The sequence below is a fragment of the Schistocerca cancellata genome, chromosome 9 (genome assembly GCF_023864275.1).
Source record: "Schistocerca cancellata isolate TAMUIC-IGC-003103 chromosome 9, iqSchCanc2.1, whole genome shotgun sequence".
NCBI classification, from domain to species: Eukaryota; Metazoa; Arthropoda; class Insecta; order Orthoptera; family Acrididae; genus Schistocerca; species Schistocerca cancellata.
In genome coordinates this window covers 163,817,105-163,842,576 of record NC_064634.1, presented here as the reverse complement: position 1 = coordinate 163,842,576, position 25,472 = coordinate 163,817,105, and positions in this window count along the sequence as shown.

Genomic DNA, 25,472 nt, shown 5'->3' with positions numbered 1-25,472 from the left:
AATGAGAATAGTGGCGTATTTACGTTTACAAAGTAATGACAAGTTTTATAATCCTTTTGTAACTACAGCTAGCTGATAAACTTTACACAGAAATGAGAAACACAAATCAGAAACGGAATGGTGTTTGATTCGCAAAGCGTACACTGGGATCGAAGGTATACAAATCCTCCCATGAATTAATTCAACTCAGTCTGGCTTTGTTTACATGAATCCACTGTTCAAATGGCTCTGAGCACTATGGGACTTAACATCTATGGTCATCAGTCCCCTAGAACTTGGAACTACTTAAACCTAACTAACCTAAGGACAGCACACAACACCCAGCCATCACGAGGCAGAGAAAATCCCTGACCCCGCCGGGAATCGAACCCGGGAACCCGGGCGTGGGAAGCGAGAACGCTACCGCACGACCACGAGATGCGGGCGTGTGATGAATCCACTGTGAGAGTCAATTGTATTCAAGTGGAATTAACTACGACCAAGTTTACCACCAACTATTGTTCACGTGAGAACAGGGAGAAGTGAATATCATTTAGCAACCTTACGCCGGTGCAGCAGTACTTCACCCTTTCACCATGATTCACGCAGAAGATGGCGCGCTGTGGGTGAGGAGTCATGGGCTGCGGCAGCTGTAGTATTCTGACGCGACCACGAAAATTTCCAAACCACACGGTCTGGCGTTCAGATTATAAAACGCAGGAAATCAGAACCCTGAGATCCCAGCAAATTTCACTGTGAGGTGCCCCCGTTTGCTGGACTGACCAAACCAATTGGACTCAGAGGCACGACGATGCAAGCTGGAATTGTCAAATGTCAGATGGCCGACTCAGGACAAGTAAGTTCACTCTGAAGACGCACTAAATGCCTGACATGATATGCAGTTCCAGTGTCAGTACAGTTAGAAACTGCCACTTGCTTTTGTTCACCACAACATACAGACTACAAGTATCAACCACTAAGGAGAGACCTGTAGTTCTCCACCAGGGGAGGATCAGAAGATGAAGAAGGCAAAGAATAACAAACACTGTCCACCAAGCCTTGGTACACGGGCTGAATTAGCAAAAACGAGACCTCCCTCGCATTGAGTAAGCCAATCGAAATATCCTCTACTCAATGAATCTCCCCTCTTGACACTTCTGCAGGCCTGGTAGCCAATCCAGACACAGCCTTTGGGTTCTCATGATGGTGGAGCTAGCCTCCACTTCACATATCATGAGAGGAGCCAGTCAGCGACTCCAAATCTCTCTTGTCTAAAAAAAAGAAGATTTTAGACTAGGAAGGCATAATTTTCACGGTAAGCATGACCAAGTTTGGGCAAAATCAAACCTAGGAAGAACCACAGTCCCTCATTTACAGAGACATCTAAACTTTCCAGGCCAACCATTTCCAACTCCTGAGAGAAGCTGTTAAGATTCCCATACAGTCCCGCTTGTGTAATATATTTGTTTTTGCCGATCGCTAAAAAAAGCAGCAGCAGCAGGAGAGTTAACAGTCTTTCCTCTACTAAACATGTGCACCAGCTGCTCTGTCTGTATCGTCCCACTTCCAACAAGAGAATGCGTAGAATTTTATGGCCTTCCCACCGTTTGCACAAAGGCTCAGTTTACAGCAGTCTCTCTTAAATGGCTTCCTCTATCCACTTTCCACCAACTGGTCACTTTTGTGATGGACTGCCACCTATCCCAGTTAAAATGTTTTGTGAGCTGGTAGGAGGAGAGTCCTATGGCCAGAGTCCCTCTGCAGATACAGTCCACTGAGCGCTGCTTCCCAGAATCACTCACACAGTCTGGTCATTGCACTCAGCATTTATTGCCCCCTAATCCATCTCTTTCTCCGTTCTTCATCAACCCGGGTGCAAGTTCCTTGCAGGTTACATGCAGTTATAAGAACATTCTGCCCACAATTTCCTCATGTACAATGCCGTTGCCCAGATATAGAAAATGTAGTGCTGGGGAACACCGAGATCATGACCTAAAATATTAATGTTAATCTGACTGACAATGTTGTTAGTGTGAGAGAGCGGACAAGTAAATTCCAACAGAGGCTACAACTGTAAACATATACTTAAGGCTGGATTAAATAAAATTGGTGGATCATTATTGAGAGATAATTACGGCTTACGTATCAGCGTGGAAGACAACGTAATTTCAGTTGTGCCTCAGAAATCTCGCCATTTTTTGTCAGAGGATAAACATAAGAGCCAGTTCAACAAGAATCCACCTCAGCTTTCCAACAGAAAAAAAAATGGTTCAAATGGCTCTGAGCACTATGGGACTTAGCATCTATGGTCATCAGTCCCCTAGAACTTAGAACTACTTAAACCTAACTAACCTAAGGACAGCGCACAACACCCAGCCATCACGAGGCAGAGAAAATCCCTGACCCCGTCGGAATCGAACCCGGGAAGCCGGGCGTGGGAAGCGAGAACGCTATCGCACGACCACGAGATGCGGGCTGTCCAACAGAGTTGCTTCTCAGAGACTGGGACGCCTGTGCCGAAAGAAGACAGATGAAGACGTTATAAAAGATGTGCTAGTGAAAGCAAAATGTGGAGAAGAAGAAGAGGATGGTTACGGCGAGCAAGATGAAGAAGAGGAAGATGTAATTTACGACAGAATGTCAGTCTCCAACAAATCGATAGCAGATATGAACCCGAATAGAATGATACGTGACTAGTGTTCTCGCTGGCTTCGAAAAGGGGTTGGGGGGGGGGGGAGAGCGATAACTGATATGATAATAACGTACTGTGTACACTCCTGGAAATGGAAAAAAGAACACATTGACACCGGTGTGTCAGACCCACCATACTTGCTCCGGACACTGCGAGAGGGCTGTACAAGCAATGATCACACGCACGGCACAGCGGACACACCAGGAACCGCGGTGTTGGCTGTCGAATGGCGCTAGCTGCGCAGCATTTGTGCACCGCCGCCGTCAGTGTCAGCCAGTTTGCCGTGGCATACGGAGCTCCATCGCAGTCTTTAACACTGGTAGCATTCCGCGACAGCGTGGACGTGAACCGTATGTGCAGTTGACGGACTTTGAGCGAGGGCGTATAGTGGGCATGCGGGAGGCCGGGTGGACGTACCGCCGAATTGCTCAACACGTGGGGCGTGAGGTCTCCACAGTACATCGATGTTGTCGCCAGTGGTCGGCGGAAGGTGCACGTGCCCGTCGACCTGGGACCGGACCGCAGCGACGCACGGATGCACGCCAAGACCGTAGGATCCTACGCAGTGCCGTAGGGGCCGCACCGCCACTTCCCAGCAAATTAGGGACACTGTTGCTCGTGGGGTATCGGCGAGGACCATTCGCAACCGTCTCCATGAAGCTGGGCTACGGTCCCGCACACCGTTAGGCCGTCTTCCGCTCACGCCCCAACATCGTGCAGCCCGCCTCCAGTGGTGTCGCGACAGGCGTGAATGGAGGGACGAATGGAGACGTGTCGTCTTCAGCGATGAGAGTCGCTTCTGCCTTGGTGCCAATGATGGTCGTATGCGTGTTTGGCGCCGTGCAGGTGAGCGCCTCAATCAGGACTGCATACGACCGAGGCACACAGGGCCAACACCCGGCATCATGGTGTGGGGAGCGATCTCCTACACTGGCCGTACACCACTGGTGATCGTCGAGGGGACACTGAATAGTGCACGGTACATCCAAACCGTCATCGAACCCATCGTTCTACCATTCCTAGACCGGCAAGGGAACTTGCTGTTCCAACAGGACAATGCACGTCCGCATGTATCCCGTGCCACCCAACGTGCTCTAGAAGGTGTAAGTCAACTACCCTGGCCAGCAAGATCTCCGGATCTGTCCCCCATTGAGCATGTTTGGGACTGGATGAAGCGTCGTCTCACGCGGTCTGCACGTCCAGCACGAACGCTGGTCCAACTGAGGCGCCAGGTGGAAATGGCATGGCAAGCCGTTCCACAGGACTACATCCAGCATCCCTACGATCGTCTCCATGGGAGAATAGCAGCCTGCATTGTTGCGAAAGGTGGATATACACTGTACTAGTGCCGACATTGTGCATGCTCTGTTGCCTGTGTCTATGTGCCGGTGGTTCTGTCAGTGTGATCATGTGATGTATCTGACCCCAGGAATGTGTCAATAAAGTTTCCCCTTCCTGGGACAATGAATTCACGGTGTTCTTATTTCAATTTCCAGGAGTGTATTTAAGTGAAACTTCTAAAAGAATCTATTATAATCTGAAGTTGATGAACAAGGTTAAGTGCGTGACAGAACATTAAGTCACACCTAGAGTCGGTAGGACAATAAGAGAAATGTGTACAAATCAAGCACTTTCTGTGTCAGTCCAAAAAATGGTTCAAATGGCTCTGAGCACTATGGGACGTAACATCTGAGGCCATCTTTGCGTCAGTCACTTGTTTACTTTGCCACTGCGCGTTTAAATGGTCCACACCATCATCTTCTGGTGGACAACTGTTTATTTACATGACTGGTGTTGGTGAAGAGTACAGACGTCTTTTCACAATCGCACGAGCGGTACTATGTGCTACAGTCCGGAACTGCGCTGCTGCTACGGTCGCAGGTTCGAATCCTGTCGCGGGCATGGTTGTGTGTGATGTCCTTAGGTTAGTTAGGTTTAAGTAGTTGGGGGACTGATGACCTCAGATATTAAGTCCCATAGTGCTTAGAGTCATTCAGAATCGCTGACCAAATGCAGTGTAGGTTATTTCGCGTCTTTTATTGTTTATTTAGAAAAAGCACTTTCGTTCCTAAAATGCCTTTTCTAGGTAGTTACAATTAATAATTACATTTCGTACGTTGGGTTGCAAACAGTGCAATTCGTCGGTATTGGGCAGATCACCAATCACATCTCACAGTCCAGGATTTGAACACATAACCTTGCTATTTGCGATTCTGGCAGGTAGCAGAAGCGGATCCAGGGGGGAGAGTGTTCATGTGGATGCCGACGCCCGCCCCCCTCGCCAAAAACCACTGTACTTACTACTAATGTGAAGGAGTCATTACGATTATATTAATATATTTTGTATACAGTATTTTATTGTCATTATCGTCAAAACCATAGGCCTTTGTGCCACGTTAACTGTGTGACTGAGGGCATTTACATTCATGAGGGGAAGACGGATCGTAGACAGTGACAAAATATGACGCACCTCGCCCTCTCTCACACCCTCCACCTCTTCCAAAGTCAAACCCTGGGTCCACACATACCTCACTACCTCTCCCAGTTACCAAACTTCAAACGAGACCTCAACTCCTTTTTACCTTACTGGATTAGGGCAAGTGGATGGCAGGACAGACAGAGAGAGACACGGACAGAGTTCATTTCTTGAGCATAGATTGCGATTTGTTCGTGGGTAGCTTGTGAAACATCCCCTTTGAAAATTTAATGAATTACTGTGCTGATAAACCTCTACGTTATTTGATTTTCAAACAGCGGAACTGAACGTACTAAGACATTTCTCTCTTTACTTATTCTGATCAACACTAAGCTGACAAACAATATTTTTAGCGCAACGCAGTCTGACTTTCAAAAATCCCTACAAAAGAATGGCCCTGACTAACAATAACCTATACCTTTCATAAATGACTTACCTCACAAAAATCTTCGTTACTCGAACTACTGCAATGCAGCAAGCGCCACTACTGCCATCTAAATAGAGGATTCTAACTATTGAAGGCACTAACTACTGATAGACATAATCAGCAAATGAAAGATTTTGATAGAGAACAAACAATGTATTTACCTTAATAATGTTGAAATGTCATAATATATACACTCCTGGAAATGGAGAAAAGAAAACATTGACACCGGTGTGTCTGACCCACCATACTTGCTCCGGACACTGCGAGAGGGCTGTACAAGCAATGATCACACGCACGGCACAGCGGACACACCAGGAACCGCGGTGTTGGCCGTCGAATGGCGCTAGCTGCGCAGCATTTGTGCACCGCCGCCGTCAGTGTCAGCCAGTTTGCCGTGGCATACGGAGCTCCATCGCAGTCTTTAACACTGGTAGCATGCCGCGACAGCGTGGACGTGAACCGTATGTGCAGTTGACGGACTTTGAGCGAGGGCGTATAGTTGGCATGCGGAAGGCCGGCTGGACGTACCGCCGAATTGCTCAACACGTGGGGCGTGAGGTCTCCACAGTACATCGATGTTGTCGCCAGTGGTCGGCGGAAGGTGCACGTGCCCGTCGACCTGGGACCGGACCGCAGCGACGCACGGATGCACGCCAAGACCGTAGGAACCTACGCAGTGCCGTAGGGGACCGCACCGCCACTTCCCAGCAAATTAGGGACACTGTTGCTCCTGGGGTATCGGCGAGGACCATTCGCAACCGTCTCCATGAAGCTGGGCTACGGTCCCGCACACCGTTAGGCCGTCTTCCGCTCACGCCCCAACATCGTGCAGCCCGCCTCCAGTGGTGTCGCGACAGGCGTGAATGGAGGGACGAATGGAGACGTGTCGTCTTCAGCGATGAGAGTCGCTTCTGCCTTGGTGCCAATGATGGTCTTATGCGTGTTTGGCGCCGTGCAGGTGAGCGCCACAATCAGGACTGCATACAACCGAGGCACACAGGGCCAACACCCGGCATCATGGTGTGGGGAGCGATCTCCTACACTGGCCGTACACCACTGGTGATCGTTGAGGGGACACTGAATAGTGCACGGTACATCCAAACCGTCATCGAACCCATCGTTCTACCATTCCTAGACCGGCAAGGGGACTTGCTGTTCCAACAGGACAATGCACGTCCGCATGTATCCCGTGCCACCCAACTTGCTCTAGAAGGTGTAAGTCAACTACCCTGGCCAGCAAGATCTCCGGATCTGTCCCCATTGAGCATGTTTGGGACTGGATGAAGCGTCGTCTCACGCGGTCTGCACGTCCAGCACGAACGCTGGTCCAACTGAGGCGCCAGGTGGAAATGGCATGGCAAGCCGTTCCACAGGACTACATCCAGCATCTCTACGATCGTCTCCATGGGAGAATAGCAGCCTGTATTGCTGCGAAAGGTGGATATACACTGTACTAGTGCCGACATTGTGCATGCTCTGTTGCCTGTGTCTATGTGCCTGTGGTTCTGTCAGTGTGATCATGTGATGTATCTGACCCCAGGAATGTGTCAATAAAATTTCCCCTTCCTGGGACAATGAATTCACAGTGTTCTTATTTCAATTTCCAGGAGTGTATATATCAGTTCATGATATACAGTATCACAAATGTACTCTTTCTGATGGACACACGTCCAGAGCGTCCGCTCTCAGAATTCTGCCATCTCTCTCCCGACATCTACCACTGCTGGCGGCTCACCTCCAACTGCGCAACGCTACGCGCTGTTCACATCCAAGTGCCCAACACTACAATAGCGATATTCCAACAATGCAAACCAGCCACAGACTGCACACAGCGCAGTCAGTGATTTTCATACAGAGTGCTACTTGGCGTTACCAACATAAAAACCTAAACAGCCTACTTACACTTGGTAAAAGCATTTCTTTTAAAAGGCAAGCATCTGCTTTCGAGTCTCGCCCGGCACACAATTTCAACCTGACACGTTGTTTCATGCCGTATATAGTCTGTCATTTCCTAACCGTAAATTCTTTAGCTCAGATAGCCTGGACGTGAGATGGAAATAATAAATGAAATAGGAATGTACCCTGGTAGGAGACGGCCATGTGCCGTATCTGGTCAGACAAAAGTCTGTGTTGCAAACCAGCGCAGTGCGGGAGTGTGGGAGCGCCGTCCGTCTATTCCCGGAGTTCCCGGAGACGGCTGGCGGGCGTCTACGTCTGCGTCTATTTGCGGCCCCCAATTACCGCCGCTTGTCATGCGGACGCGGCCCGCCGTCGGCACCCCCAGCCAGCCTGAGTTACGGCCTTCGACTCCCGGTGCGGCACCTGCCCTCTCGAGTTCTGCGGCGCGCCGGCAGCTGCAGCACCGGAAGCGCCGCGTCGAGATAATCTCTTTGTTTACCTTTCGCTGTCCTCTCCACCGTTAAGCTATTTACTCCTCGTCTCTCTTCTGGCGATACGGCAAGCGCTTCCGTTCGGAGCAGTCTGGATTGTTGAATAACAACCATTTATAATTCTCGTGGGCCACGTCCTGCTGACCAACCGCTGTGTCTACACTAACACTATATAATAAAAGTATACTGGCAGCTGTATTTAATGCGATATTGATTACTACATATCACCAGAAGCGGATCGGCAGCGAAAAAGTAGGCGAGAAAGATGAGGTTGTCAGTAGAGGAGAAGTAGCGGGAGAATGATTCTGCCGGCCGTTGTGGCCGAGCGGTTCTAGGCTCTTCAGTCCGGAACCGCGATACTGTACAGTTGCAGGTTCGAATTCTGCCTCGGGGATGGATGTGTGTGATGTCCTTAGGTTAGTTAGGGTTAAGTAGTTCTAAGTTCTGGGGGACTGATGATCTCAGATGTTAAGTCCCATAGTTCTCACAAGGGAACCTCCCCATCGCACCCCCCTCAGATTTAAATATGAGTTGCACAGTGGATAGGCCTTGAAAAACTGAACACAGATCAATCGAGAAAACAGGAAGAAGTTGTGTGGAACTATGAAATATATATATATATATATATATATATATATATATATATATATATATATACAAACTGAGTATTTGATGCTTAAGATAGGCAACATCAAGGAGAATACGAGGTCAGGAGCTCCGTGGTTCTGTGGTTAGCGTGAGCAGCTGCGGAACGAGAGATCCTTGGTTCAAGTCTTCCCTCGAGTGAAAAGTTTACTTTCTTTATTTTCCCAAAGTTATGATCTGTCCGTTCGTTCATCGACGCCTCTGTTCACTGTAATAAGTTTAGTGTCTGTGTTTTGCGACCGCACCGCAAAACCGTGCGATTAGTGGACGAAAGGTCGTGCTTCTCCAATGGGAAACGAAAAGATTTGATCGCAGGGTAATAGGTCAACCGATTCCTCCACAGGAAAACACGTCTGATATATTCTATACGACACTGGTGACGGCATGTGCGTCACATGACAGGAATATGTTGTCGGCCCACCTAACTCGTACACTCAGCGAATGGGTAAAAAGATTCTTCTGCCTTGCCCGATTTAGGTTTTCTTGTGGATGTGATAATCACTCCCAAAAAAGTGATGAAAACATAAGAGTTTGTCACATAAACTGCAACAAATGAATGCAACAGTTTCCCAGTCGCACAGTTTTCCCTGTGTTCTGTCAAAACATATGTTTTTAACGTTTTCAAATTTTTCCGTGTGTAGACCGTCAAATCCTGCATATGTCCAAGGAAATCTGAACATGTCCTGGAATTTTGGAGAGCGAAGTGCCTGAACTTTGATAATTGTCTGAAAATAAAAAAAATGAAACTTTTCACTCGAAGGTAGACTTGAACCAAGGACCTCTCGTTCCACATCTGCTCAGGCTAACCACGGGACCACGGCGCTCATGAGCTCAAACTATCCTTGATGTTGCCTATGTGTGGCATGGACTACTCCGATTTTATATTTTGCTTATTTTTTTCATAGTTCCACACAACTTCTTCCTGTTTTCTCGATTGATCTGTGTTCAGTTTTTCAAGGCCTATCGTCTGTGCCAACTTATAACTAATTCTGAGGGGGGTGCCATGGAGAGGTTCCCTTATCAGAACCATTTGAACCATTTTGAGAATGGGCGGTCAGGAGAACTCAGTAACCTCGAATTTGGACTGATCATTAGACACCACCTGACGGGGAAATCAATCACACACATTTCAGTCTTCCTGAAGTGGCCCAATTGACTAATGTTGATATGATTGTGAAGTGGAAACGTGAAGAAACCACCACAGTTAAACCAAGAGAAGACATACATAATGTACTGACGGAGAGGGACCATCGAACGTTTTAGAGGATAGCTGTAATAAATCGCATGAAACTACCAGAAGATATCGTTCGTGAACTCCGACGTGCTACCAATAGGGAGTAGTTGTAATAAATCGCGTGGAATCAGCGAAGAAATCACTCGTGGGTTCGGAAGTGTTACCTAGAACAACGGCCGTGTGTGAGCATTAAAAATAATGGGATAGAATAGTCGAGCAGCTACTCATAAGGCACACATTTCTGCGCTCAGTGCTGCGTGACGCTTGAGTTAGTGTAAAAACCAACGCCACTAGACGGTGAATTACTGGAAAATAGTGATTTGGAGGGATGAATCACGCTATAGCCTCTGTCACTGAGGTAGAAAGGTTTGGGGTTGCTGAATGTCTCGATAACGTTACCTGCCATCATTGTGTGGTTTCAGCAGTGAAGTACTGAAGTGGCGGTGTTACGGTACGAAGGTGTTTCTCGTGGTTATGTTGAGATCCCGTTATTGCGCTTAAGAAAACGCTAAATGCAGAAGGATGTGAACACATTTACAGCATTTTGTACTGCCCAGTTCGGAGACCTTGATTGTATTAGAACTGTAACACTGTGGAGATGGTATCGGTAGATTCAGTAAAACTTCCTAATTCATCTTTACGATCTGTTCACACTGTTCACACAATATTCCGACAAATAACATCAGTAGACACCATGTGAGTACTACAGGCAACAAATATAGGGTGTATTTTACAACTTATCAAAAATTATCTTCACTGTAGACCACATGTGTAATCTCACAGTTATAAAGAAAACATAAATTTTTGAGCAGACAAAATGCGTATTAAATGTAAACAAACCTCTGAGCACTGACTCCATAGAAATACCCATGTTAATTGCAATAACGAACCAAAGGACGGGAATTACAAATTTTGTAATACTGTTAAATTGTTAATGAAATCATCGCTTAGATCTTTATGTCTCACACGAAAACTTTTGAGACAGGGACACTGAAATGCTTACTAGCTTTCGTCAGCTGTATATGAAATAGAAAATAGCCAAGTTTTAAATATGAAAAATGTGTCGTCATTTTGAATTAAAAGCAACGTTGATTCACAAAACAGTTCAGACCAAAATTATTTTTGTTTTTTGTAAATCCTGATATGGAACACAAAATAGTTGTAATCCATTTGTAGAAAAACACAAAACTACAAAACGCCTGTTTGACAATCAGAGTGATTCCCGGCGGGGTCAGGGATTTTCTCTGCCTCGTGATGACTGGGTGTTGTGTGATGTCCTTAGGTTAGTTAGGTTTAAGTAGTTCTAAGGTCTAGGGGACAGATGACCATAGATGTTGTCCCATAGCGCTCAGAGCCATTTGAACCATTTGACAATCAGAGTAAAAACACGGCGAAGTCAAAGTAAGTATAGCATCGTCAAGACAATATAAACATCATGTTCTCGTAAGTAATTATCAACAATTACTGTAAGCATTATTCTCAGTCTGTAAGTTCCACGTATTTCTAGTTTTTGTAATAGTATTAACCTGTGTCAAAAGCTTGCCAACAAAATCCAGAATAAAGAATGGTTCAAATGGCTCTGAGAACAATGGGACTTAACACCTGAGGTCATCAGTCCCCTAGAACTTGGAATTACTTAAAGCTAACTAACCTAAGGACATCACACACATCCATGCCCGAGGCAGGATTCGAAACTGAGACCGTAGTGGTCACGCTGTTCTAAACTGAAACGCCTAGAACCGTTCGTCCACAGCGGCCGGCCAATCCAGAATAACAACTTCAACCTGAACATCGAGGTATTAAGAGGTCTTAGACGCCTCGAGGCAGACGACGCACTTGGTTGTCAGAGATGGTAGGAAGTGGACGTGTCTTGAGGGTCGCTCTACGAAACTGTTGTCATCACTAATACATGTAAGTGCTATAACCAGTAGCCGAAGTGCATCAGAATATGGAAGTAAACCATAGCTCCGCGGAGTGGCAGCGCGGTTTGAGGCGTCATGCCACGGATTGCTGGGCCTCTCCCACCGGAGGTTCGAGTCCTCCCTAGGGCATGGATGTGTGTCCTGTTCTTATCATAAGTTGGTTTAAGTAGTGTGTAAGTCTAGGGACCGATGACCTCAGCAGTTTGGTCCTTTAGGAATTCACACACATCTGAACATCAAGTAAACCATGTGGTGGAAAACGACTTCATGGCCAAGACTTTTTATTTAAAGACAAACGCCAAACATCTTACCAGAACCTATTTTTATAAACTTGTACAAAAATCAGTAGCAGCAGCAGCAGCAGTCTGGAAGACATCTCCTAAAACGTCAACAACGCCAAAAAGCTAAGTATAAATTAATTCAGTTATGCTTTCTTCACTTAGTCCAAAATTAAATACTTTAGGGAAGAAGCAACAGCAGCCTGGGAGACATCGGCCAGAACTTCAACAACACCAAAAAGCTAAGTACAAATTAGTTCAGCTATGCCTTCTTCACTTTGTCCGAATTTAAATCCTTAAGTGTGAAGACGAGTACTGGAATCTGGTCTTATTAAAAGGGACATCTGGATGAAGTGACGCAGAGGATGGCAGTGCACCCTGTCACAAAGTAAAATCTCTGAGGCAATGGTTTGGAGAAAATTATATTTCTGAAATGGGCTGACTGGGCAATATCCCAACATCATTTGGAATGAGTTGGAACGTCGACTTCGCTCCAGATCCCAGAGTGCAGTATCACTACTTCCTCTGATTTCGGCTCTTGAGGAAGAATGGGCTGCCATTCCAGCACGGACATTCTGGCACCTCATTGAAACGTGTCCCCAGTAGAGTTCAAGACGCGATAAAGGCGGAGCGTGGACACAGCCCATGTTAATGACCACTAACAGGCCTCCGGATGCTTTTGATCAGATAGTGTACACATCTACGTCCATAATCCGCAAGACATCTAATACTGTCTGGTGGACGGTGCTTTGCGTACCACTGTCGTTTTCTTCTTTCTCTTTGCAGCTTCTAATATTCCGCGGGAAGTGATGATGATGATGTTTTGCTTGTGGAGGGCTCAGATGCGTGGTCATCATCACCCGTACAAAGTCCCATTTCTTACACAGCCCAATGTTTGTACATAGCCCATCTAACCACTGTCACGAATGATGATGATGATGAAATGTTGAGGACAACACAAACACCCAGTCCCCGGGCGGAGAAAATTCCCAACCCGGCCGGGAATCGAACCCGAGACCCCGTGATCCAGAGGCAGCAACGTAGACCACGAGCTGCGGATATTCCGCGGGAAGAAAGATTGTTGGGAAGAATCTGTGTGAACTCGAATGTGTATAATTTTATCTTTTATGATCTCGTATACATACAGGATGAAGCAATAGCTTGGTAAACTCTCCTATTGACGTTGTAGTTTCCCACTTAGCTCCTTTCATTTTAATTTTCCACGGTCACACAAGGGTGGAGGCTGGTTAACAGAGAGAACACGCTTCGTAGGAAAATAAATTCAACCGTATTTGCTAATACAAAAATATTTTTTCTCGCCTCACGAATATTAAAATTGCTCAGAATTATAGGTAGGAAAATGTTGCCTTGAATAGATAACAGCACAGTCATTAATGCATCCAGCCATAAATAATTTTATAAATACTGTATTACGTTGCCATAAATGGTTTCGCGCTATCATGTCCATCCTGTGGTGGCTAACGGTCCGATTACACTAACCTTTTCATGAGTAACATGTCGTCTGCTCATGCAATATATTTCAGTAAACGCCGTTCTATCTTGCTATGTTAATTATGCTCTTGCAGGTCAGTGTATAAGCTATTGCAGTGTTCCGCTCTGCTGATCCTGATCTACACTCCTGGAAATGGAAAAAAGACCACATTCACACCGGTGTGTCAGACCCACCATACTTGCTCCGGACACTGCGAGAGGGCTGTACAAGCAATGATCACACGCACGGCACAGCGGACACACCAGGAACCGCGGTGTTGGCCGTCGAATGGCGCAGCATTTGTGCACCGCCGCCGTCAGTGTCAGCCAGTTTGCCGTGGCATACGGAGCTCCATCGCAGTCTTTAACACTGGTAGCATGCCGCGACAGCGTGGACGTGAACCGTATGTGCAGTTGACGGACTTTGAGCGAGGGCGTATAGTGGGCATGCGGGAGGCCGGGTGGACGTACCGCCGAATTGCTCAACACGTGGGGCGTGAGGTCTCCACAGTACATCGATGTTGTCGCCAGTGGTCGGCGGAAGGTGCACGTGCCCGTCGACCTGGGACCGGACCGCAGCGACGCACGGATGCACGCCAAGACCGTAGGATCCTACGCAGTGCCGTAGGGGACCGCACCGCCACTTCCCAGCAAATTAGGGACACTGTTGCTCCTGGGGTATCGGCGAGGACCATTCGCAACCGTCTCCATGAAGTTGGGCTACGGTCCCGCACACCGTTAGGCCGTCTTACGCTCACGCCCCAACATCGTGCAGCCCGCCTCCAGTGGTGTCGCGACAGGCGTGAATGGAGGGACGAATGGAGACGTGTCGTCTTCAGCGATGAGAGTCGCTTCTGCCTTGGTGCCAATGATGGTCTTATGCGTGTTTGGCGCCGTGCAGGTGAGCGCCACAATCAGGACTGCATACGACCGAGGCACACAGGGCCAACACCCGGCGTCATGGTGTGGGGAGCGATCTCCTACACTGGCCGTACACCACTGGTGATCGTCGAGGGGACACTGAATAGTGCACGGCACATCCAAACCGTCATCGAACCCATCGTTCTACCATTCCTAGACCGGCAAGGGAACTTGCTGTTCCAACAGGACAATGCACGTCCGCATGTATCCCGTGCCACTCAACGTGCTCTAGAAGGTGTAAGTCAACTACCCTGGCCAGCAAGATCTCCGGATCTGTCCTCCATTGAGCATGTTTGGGACTGGATGAAGCGTCGTCTCACGCGGTCTGCACGTCCAGCACGAACGCTGGTCCAACTGAGGCGCCAGGTGGAAATGGCATGGCAAGCCGTTCCACAGGACTACATCCAGCATCTCTACGATCGTCTCCATGGGAGAATAGCAGCCTGTATTGCTGCGAAAGGTGGATATACACTGTACTAGTGCCGACATTGTGCATGCTCTGTTGCCTGTGTCTATGTGCCTGTGGTTCTGTCAGTGTGATCATGTGATGTATCTGACCCCAGGAATGTGTCAATAAAGTTTCCCCTTCCTGGGACAATGAATTCACGGTGTTCTTATTTCAATTTCCAGGAGTGTATATAGAAGATTTAGGAGACAATCTGAGTAGCCAGTTTATATAGTTTGCAAATGATGCTGTCGTTTAGTGTCGCTTAAAGTCATCACATGGTCAAAACTAATTGCAAAATCATTTAGACGAGTGATCTCTACGGTGCGAAGAGCGGCAATTGATTTCAAATAATGACAAGTGTCAAGTTATCCTAAAAGCAAAACGCTAGGGATTACAGTTACGTACGACCTAAATTTGAACTCATATAGATAACATCGTGGGGAAAGTTAACCAGACTGTGTTTTATCGGCAGAACAGTTGAAAGATGTTACAGATTTACTAAAGAGACTGACTTAATAACGCTTGTCCGTCCTCTTCTGGATTATTACTGCGTGTTGGGTGGTCCGCATCAGACAGGATTCACGGAGAACATTGAAAAAGTTAAAAGATGGGCACCTCGCTTTGTATTATCGCGAAGCATGGGAGAGAGTGTCACGGATGTGATACGCGAGTTGAGATGGCAATCATTTAGACTATGGTGGGTTTGGTTGCGGCAGGATCTTCCTGTGAAATTTTAATCACCAACTTCCTCCTCTGTATGATCATTGTAATAAAATACGAGAAATCAGAACTCGCGAGGGAAGATTTAACTGTTTGTTATTCCTGCGCACTGTTCGACTGGGGAACGCTAGAACCTTCTGGAAGGCACTTAGTTGTGAAATGGAGAACATTCATGTAAGTGTAGATATAGATGTACCCCTTACAGCATACTTTTATGCAATTTCAACAATAGTCCTCACCGTGATGCACGACGTATGTCTTACACCATCTACGACAGAAGTTTGAGAGTTAACCTCCGTGACGCTTTCACACTTACTAAACGAACCACTGATAAATCGTGCTGCTCCTCTTTGGATCTCCTCTACTGCCTCTATTAGTCATCTATGATGTCGATCCCATGCTGACGATCAGTATTCAAGTGTTTGTCAGGCGAAGATTTTTGTAAGGTACGTCCTTCCTGGGTGGACTTCGCTTCCTGGGGAGTCTTCCAATTGGGTTGTTTTGAAAATCCGCCTTATGCAAACACAATTAGTTTACTTTTTATATTCATCCAGACATGTTTCGACACCTAGGTGTTACCTACTGTGGGTCAAATTTTCATTTCTTAAAATTAAATTGCTAAGTGAACTACATTATTAAACACCGTATTTTTGTTCATCTTTTCTTCGTATTTTTGACAGCATCTCATCTGCAAAATTTTCCGTCTTCTTTCGTATGGTTAGTGTCTCCATCAGTACACCGTTTCCACACAGTTTTTCACGTAATTTCCGCTCAGCTCCCATGTACTTCCCCAAAACGTGGCGAAACATGATTTGAGCAGGCAGCTATGAGTACACACTCAGTGGGAGATGTCTTCCCATGACTCAGTTTACCATCTGTATTACATGCTGTTATTTGTATATGGTCGTCGCACCATACGCATACTCCCAGATATTTAAGAGATGTAACTGCTTCCGCTGCTTGTTTGGCAACCGTGTAATCATATGCAACAGGTGGATCATTCTTCTGGCAACAGGTTAAGACATCGGACCCAAAGTTGCAAAAATGGGACACCATTTGTCATCTGGTACTCCCGATTTACATTCATTCGCTGAAGCCAGATTCTGACAATTCGTGTAAAACCGCTACATTCAATTTTGTCATTGTCTTCTCTAATCTGTTATTGTGACTCCGTCTTTAGTAATCCTTCAGTCGACGGTAACTTAACGCCAAATCATTGTTCCAATCTGTGAAAGGTATCGTTGCACCGTAGTATGCAGGAACATATGGACAGGACAGACATTTCGCAGTCTTATTGTAAGTAGGCTGTTTATGTTTTCTTATTGGCAACGTTACGTAGCGCTCTGTATGATAATCACTGGCTGTGCTGTGTGCAGTCTGTGGCTAGTTTGCATTGTTGTCTGCCATTGTAGTGTTGGGCAGCGGCAGCTGGATGTGAACAGCGCGTAGCGTTGCGCAGTTGGAGGGGAGCCGCCAGCAGTGGTGGATGTGGGGAGAGAAATGGCGCAGTTTTGAAATTTGTAAGATTGGATGGCATGAACTGCTATATATATTATGATTATTAAGGTAAATACATTGTTTGTTCTCTATTAAAATCTTTCATTTTCTAACTATGACTATCAGTAGTTAGTGCCTTCAGTAGTTTGAATCTTTTATTTAGCTGGCAGTAGTGGCGCTCGCTGTATTGCAGTAGTTCGAGTAACGAAGATTTTGGTGACGTAAGTGATTTGTGAAAGGTATAGGTTAATGTTAGTCAGGGCCATTTTTTTGTAGGGATTTCTGAAAGTCAGATTGCGTTGCGCTAAAAATATTGTGTGTCAGTTTAAGCACAGTCTTATATAAATTGTTCTATGGGGACGTTTCATATTATAAATTCGACTTCATCGAAGTGTAGTCGCTATTTCTCCTTCATACTGATGCAAAATGGATGGTTGCTCGGATCATGAAGTATTCCGCTGTCTATAATACATCAAGGGCAGGTCAGTGATGGTACAATAATAGCGGTTCAACATAACAGTAAAAGATAGACAATGTGCGAGGTTGAAGAATGCACTACAGAATGTCTTCATATTCCCAAACTTGCTATAAGACGAAGCAGTATGTGTTAATGTCAATACATGAACGACACTCTTTTTGATGATGACATGGCATGGTTTGCTTCTTGTACAAGATCATCTTCATCAACAAATGAAGAGTGTGTTAGAGCAAGTCTATGTAGTCCTGAAAAAAAAAACAGTTATAACGAGAGTCAACTAATGTCTTATCAACACATAGAAAAGAAAAGAAATGGAAATTATCCATGAAATCACAGAATCAGGTGGTGAGGGTCCTGTTTTGAATAGTTCAAGACAACATTTCACCTACTCTGGTGTGCAAAACTTAAGGAGGAAAGTAACTTACGTATGACGTCTCACTGCCGAGTAACATAATTCGATGAAATGTGTATCGTACATAGAACTGCTACAGTATAGAACCGGAGCTAACTGAGAAAAATACAAAGTGAGACAAACAGACATCACAGTTTTATTGAAAGACAATAATACACTGAAGTAGCTGCAGCATATGTTGGTCCCATAATTTTTCAAATTACACAAATTTACGCTACCACTTTGATTTCAGCTATGGTTGTAGCTATTTTCGGATATGTAATACCTGAAACATGTTTCTGGATAAGTTTTAGCAGTCTGACGAGGCTCTGTGTTCCTCAGAATTCGTTCATATCGATAGTTTTACACGCTACTGAGTTATGCTACAAAAATTAGTCTCCCTATAAATGTCATTGCCAGTTTTAAAGTACTGCTTTATGTTTTATCCCTGATTTATAAAATTATATATAACATTATCCATAAGAGATGCCACTAACATTTTATTAACTTATCAGCGTAAACTATGCCGAGTTTGTTATGTGGCATAACAAGTGTTTTAAAGAAAGTTGAGATATTCCGTCACTTTCGCACAAATATTTTGTTACCATACTATTTTAAAAAGTTTTTTATTTACGAAAGCTGTATAGTTGTCTGTGTGTTAAATACTAAGAGCGGAGATATGAGTACAGTTAATTTGTTTCTTCGAATGTTCTGGGTGCTTCTGCAACAATATGTAATTCACATAGAAGGTGTCCCAGGAATGTTGCGACAAACTTCGAGAGGTTGTAGGCGATGTCTTCAGGAATAAATCGAGAATAGGAACCCGTGTCCGGAAACATCATGCAACTACGCTACAGAGCGTCTGTTGCTAGGTCATCCATTCGGCATCAAATGTGTCTTAGCGTTCTGTCGGAACATAAGTGGAACGCCTCGCAATGTCGTTTATTATTCACGGTTAGCGACGGATTGCAACGATCGGCAGCGGAGAAGGTGGCGCTAGCTGCTATGTAGAATGGCGTTGTCCCCTATGTATGCGATACTCTGTCAGCTTGGTGGATGATGGTTTCGGATATAGGCTTCAACCTCAAGACTTTATCCCCCTCCATACCGAAAATAATAGGACATTTTTGAGGATTCCAGGAGAAATTTTAAACAGTGGATGGAAAATCGTGTCCAAAATCGACGTCCACCATTGCAACAAAGCATCATATTCATAGGAGACAAGGCCTTTCTTCTACACTATCTCATTGTTCTTGGCTGCCGGTAGTGGCAATCAGTCCCGATCAGTAACTAACAAACAACACCGAGAGACGTTCCGCCTATGGTCCGTCAGCGCACAAACTGACGTTTGCTGACGAAGGGATGGCCTATTGGCAGACGCCGGCCGCTATAGTTTCGACGTTCCGTTGCATCATTGGATGCCGCTCCCTGACACGGGTTCCTGACTCGATTTGTTCTTCAAAATACCCTTTGCAAGAATTCTAAATTTGTCGTAACATTTATGGGGTACCCTGGGCACATTGTAATTGGTGCCAAAGCTTCCACTTGTTTTGCAGTGTAAGTATGCACTTTACGACACTCTTTGGTGTGATGAGGGTAGAAAAATGAACAGCTAAGCATTAAGCCTTTGTTTGAAGATTGTGGCTAATGCAAGCATCAAAAAAAGTTTTCCATCACCTCGGTTCCGAGAGTTCCGGAACCTGTGCATAAACATCATTTCCGCCCTATTTATTGCTCATGAAAACCAACACTGCATCTTATACCGCCCTACGGCGAGATCTTCAGAGGTGGTGGTCCACATTGCTGTACACACCGGTACCTCTAATACCGAATAGGACGTCCTCTTGCATTCATGCACGCCTGTATTCGTCGTGGCATACTATCCGCAAGTTCATCAAGGTACTGTTGGTCCACATTGGCCCACTCCTCAACGGCGATTCGGCGTAGATCCCTCAGAGTGATTGGTGGGTCACGTCGTCCACAAACAGCCCTTTTCAAACCATCCCAGGCATGTTCGATAGAGTTTATATCTGGAGAACATGCTGGCCACTTTAGTCGAGCGATATCGTTATCTTGAAGGAAGTCATTCACAAGATGTGCACGATGGAGGCGCGAATTGTTGTCCATGAAGACGAATGCTTCGCCAATATACTGTCGATATGATTGCACTATCGCTCGGAGGATGGCGTTCACGTATGGTACAGCCGTTAGGCGCCTTCCATGAGCAGCAGCGGCGTACATCGGCCCCACATAATGCCACCTCAAAATAACAGGGAGTGTCCACTTTGTTGCACTCGCTGGACTGTGTGTCTAAGGAGTTTAGCCCTAGTGTGTTGCCTCCAAACACGCATCCGACGACTGTCTGATTGAAGACGTATGCGACATTCATCGGTGAAGAGAGCGTGATGCCGATCCTGAGCGGTCCATTCTCGATGTTGCTGGGCCCATCTGTACCGTGATGCATGGTGTCGTGGTTGCAAATATTTACTTCGCCATGTAAATTCGCGAGTAAATTTGCGCATCATGCAGCCTATTTCACACAGTTTGAGTCGTAACACGACGTCCTGTGGCTGCACGAAAAGCATTATTCAACATAGTGGCGTTGCTGTCAGGGTCCCTCTGAGCCATAATCCACAGGTAGCTGTCATCCACTGCAGTAGTAGCCCTTGGGCGATCTGAGCCAGGGAAGTCATCAACAGTTCCTGTAACTCTGTATCTCCTCAATGTCCGAACAACGTCGCTTTGCTTAACTCCGACACACCTGGACACTTCCCGTGCTGAGAACACTTCCGGGCACAAACCAACAATGCGGACACAATCGAACCGCGGTATTGACCGTCTAGGCATTGTTGAACTAAAGACAACACGAGCCGTGTACCTCCTTCCTGGTGGAATGACTGGAACTGATCGGCTGTCGGACGCTCTCCGTCTAATAGGCGCTGCTCATGCGTGGTTGTTTCCATCTTTGGGCGGGCTTAGTCACATCCCTGAACAGTCAATGGAACTGTCTCTGTGATACAGTATCATCTGTGAACGTAGGAGTACTGGGAACCGGGGTGATGGAAAACTTTTTTTGATGTTTGTAGATATGACAATGTTTGTGTATTTCTGTCTCTTAAACGGCTGCAGTGGAGTTAAATAATGGATACATCAAATTATCGATTATTAATTCAGTTATATCTGAATTAACATCCAGGACATAAATTATTTTCAACTAGGCTACGTATTAACGCTACGGCTGGATACATATGCCAACTGCAAGTTAAGTAACATTCACTTTATTATAAAGTTCTGTCCTTTGATCTCCTCTCCAAACACCTTGTCACTAACACCAAATAATTTTTGAAGTCTAATATACAACGACTGGAATTAAGGGTATATTTTATACCTTAACATACCGGGACGGAAGACATCGAAACAATTCAGTCATACGGCTGGATTTGTTACTGGCAGGTTGCATCAACACTTGGGTGTTATGGTAATGCTCCGTTAACTCAAAAGAGAATCTCTGGAGGGAAGATTACGTTCGTTTCGAGAATCTGCTGCAGACTACAGAACGAATCTACCGCTACAAATGCACCTCACGTGTAAGGACTGCGAAGATAAGGCAACGGTATTTAGGACTCGTAAGGAATCATATTGACAACGACTAGTTGTGGTACATGTACCCTCCGTCGTGAAACGTATAGTAGTTTGCAGAGTACGTATGTAGATTTAGTCTTTCACAAAAAATGAACAGAAGGTAAAAGAAAAACATTGTTAAATGAAATTCAAATGTAAAAATCAACGGAACTGAGAATGAAACTTTCCCAAATGTCAGTAAACGATTAAAGTTGGTGGGTGTGTAGCGCAGGGGGGTGGAGGAGGACAAAATAGTGCAATGCGTATTTCTTCTCCTTTTGTGTCCGATTTCACTTTTATGGGGTAAAACACATCCTGGAAGGTAATTGGACATTTTAGGTTTAGAGAGAAAAATCTTCAAAATGATAATACAGTATAAAAAATGTTTTTTTCATATAATAGTTTCTATCTAATTAATGTTCTAGAAACTTTATATACAACTTTTTTAATAATTTGAAATTTTGCAAAATATCCTACCATGATTAATTAAACTGGAAAAAGAAAACTTATGGTAGAACATAAATTAAAATGGTTTCAAGCCAAATACATCCCTGTGTAATAAACCTGGTTTCTGGCATACCATTTTTGGAAATGAACTGTGCACTATGTCGTGTCGGAGTATTTTCAACATACTTAATTAAAATAGTTAAATATTCATTACTATATTTAATTTGTTATTTTAACGATTTACATCTTTTTGTTTTTTTTTTTTAATTTACCGTTTCACATACCTATTTTTAGTAGTTGAAAGTAAGAAGTAACTCATTACCATCACAGGAAATACAATAGCGCTAATCTGTAAGGAAGTGCATAAAACACAACTTTTTACAGTGAGAAGATAATATAAAACAAAATTGTGCACGATTTCAAACTGTCACGGGCGGTCCTCTGAATATCCTGATTGGTATCGGGCATATTCCAATACACTGGTAAGCCTTGGCGAAGAGAATTGTGTAGAAACGACTGAAGCTTTATATTGTTCCTTAAGTAGAGACTGACATAACAATCATTCACTAGGACTATATCTGAAAATCTTCTCACAAAATTCTTTGAACACCGAACGCTGTTTGCGTTCTACGTCATTAACCTGAGCTATCGAGATCTTTGGCATTAAAAATTTACTAAATTTGTGGTAAGTTCCTAAGGGACCACGCTGGTAAGGTCATCGGTCCCTAGGCTTACAGACTTCTTAATCTAACTTAAACTAACTTACGCTAACGAAAACACACACACCCATGCCCGAGGGGGGACTCGAACCTCCGACGGGAGAAGCCGCGGGAACCCTGACAAAGACCCTCAGATCGCACGGCTACCCCCCGCGGCTTCTTTGAGATCACCAGGTTTTCCTTGTTCTCCGGCACCACACTAAAAACGGTTTTTTCGTACTGATCCCCCACTTTTCATTGTTTTAAAAGAAACTAAAGATGAGTTTGGACCGAGAATTTGAGAGTTTCTTTATGGAACTTCAAATGTCCTTGTGAGAGCATAGAAATCTGGTAAACAAATATACCATCGAAATCTGGTAAACAAACGTCTGATCAGGTAAAGATATTTGAAAGACGTTTTCTTTCCCAGTGGAGGAGAAATATCTGTATTATTGTTAGATTATTGCGGTGGTGAACTGGAAAGAGCCGTTTAGAGCATCGCACCTGAGGAGAAGGAACTAGTTCTTCTGGTGATCCCAAAGGACTTGACGGCACAGGTACTGCCATGGGACGTATACGGCTATCGATCTTGGAATAACTTTGCGAGAAGTCTTTCAGATCTAGTTCTGTTCAATAATTACAATGTCAATCTCCACCCAAGAACAATATAACCAAGCTGCAGTCATTAGTATATAACTATCTTCGCCAAGACTTACCAGTTTACTGTACATATCCTGATACAAATATAAATTTAAAGCATCACCCACGACAGTCTGAAATCCTGCTAAATTTTGTTTTATATTGTTCTCTCCGTCATGTGTATTATCTGAAGAAATTTGGCTCATTTTACACCCATGGTGTAAAAAAGTTATGTTTTAAGTATATACTTAAAAATAATCGTTATTGTGATTATTTTCTATCATAATAATGAGCTACTTACTATTTTCAGTTAACAAAATGTACGCATGTTAAACGGTAAACTGAAAAAAGTATAATCGTAAAATAACAATTTAAAACACAAAACAAATATACATAAAATAAATAATTATAAGAATAATGAATGCTTTGATATTTTCATTAGGAATGTTGAAATACTCCAACAGCACACTGTGAATATCTTGTTTTCCAAAAATGGTCTTCGGTAAACCAATTTTGTTACTCAGGGATGTATCTGACTTCAGTGCTTCTTTGATTTATATTGTAACAAAAGCTATCATTTTTCAAAATTAATGAATGTTTTTGGTGTATTTTGCAAAATTTAAAATGATTGAAAAGTTGATTACACAGATTTTAGGTACGTTGATTATATATCAAACTTTATACGAAAAAGTTTTTTATATGTCATCATTTCGAACACATTCCTTCTAAACCTAATGTGTCAGATTATCCTTTGAGGTGTGCTTTACCCCTTAAAAGTTAAATTGGGCACAAAAAGAAGTACAATTACACTATTTTGCCTCCTCTGCACATCAGCCAAGTTTCATCACAATCGTTTATTGACATCTGGGTATGTTCACTGGTGGGTTGATCGATTCCACATCATTAATGAATACAGACCCAAAATTTGTGAAAATGTTACTAGTAACCCATATATCAGAGCCTCTTACATTTTAACCATTAAATATGGAGCGTTGCCAATGTGGATGACGAACATTAGGGTCTAACGGCAGTATAATTAAATTTTCCCTGTTTAGTTATATGGCATGTTTTGGGTGTCAGGGTACGATGACATAAGTCATAATAAAATATTTTAAGTGTCTGAAAGCCTATGAAACTCATATGCCGACGATGCCTCCCTACTGTTATGAAAGTGACCAGCGATGTCCTCTGCCTGACAGCTCTGAGTTAGTACAGAGCCCACCTGGCAACCAAGCTAATGTTTGCATTCATTTATAGAACACCCATTTTATTATATTTTGAGTCACATGACACCTGTAAATCTTGGCTGAAGTAATAGCAGTGTTTCTGATGTATTTGTGCCTTCCACACCCAGCCGTTCTGAGGAGGCTAACGTTTCCGGTGGTCATGTTGGCAGCCTAGAGTTTAGAGAGGCCCGCCAAGTCATTTACAAATAAAAAGCTATCGGTCATTACGAGCAAGACCTTTGCTTGTGATAGCTAGATGCCTACATTTCCTACGAAATTTGCTCTACTCCTACGTTTACAATCACATACACACTTTTCTGTCTTTCATTTGGACTAATAAATCTAACGTGACTACACACACACACACACACACACACACACACACAACACACATACATACACACAAAGGGAGGTACGAGGAGGAGGAAGAGACAAACATGGACCAATCTGCATCTGTGAGAGTCAGATACGCCTTTTTTTGCTCTTTCTTTTTGTGGTATTTAACGGAAGATGCCCATGCCTTGTTTAAGGTTAAGGCATACTAGTATTAGGATAATGACGCAGCTGGACATAAGGGGGTACGTTGATGGGAATGTTGTGGATTGGCAAGACAGCCAATCCACTATGACAGGAAGCCGAAAGGCACGCGTTTAAGCTCACGCAGGCTGGCGTGAGGTCTGGACAAGGACAAGGAAATGAGACTAACAAAAATAATACGTAGCTGCTGGAATACTTAACTTTAATCCATAATTGGTGAACATCGCTCTTGACGGTACATGTTTTACAGCATCAATAGTAACTGGTAATGGCGCCTTGCTAGGTCGTAGCAAATGACGTAGCTGAAGGCTATGC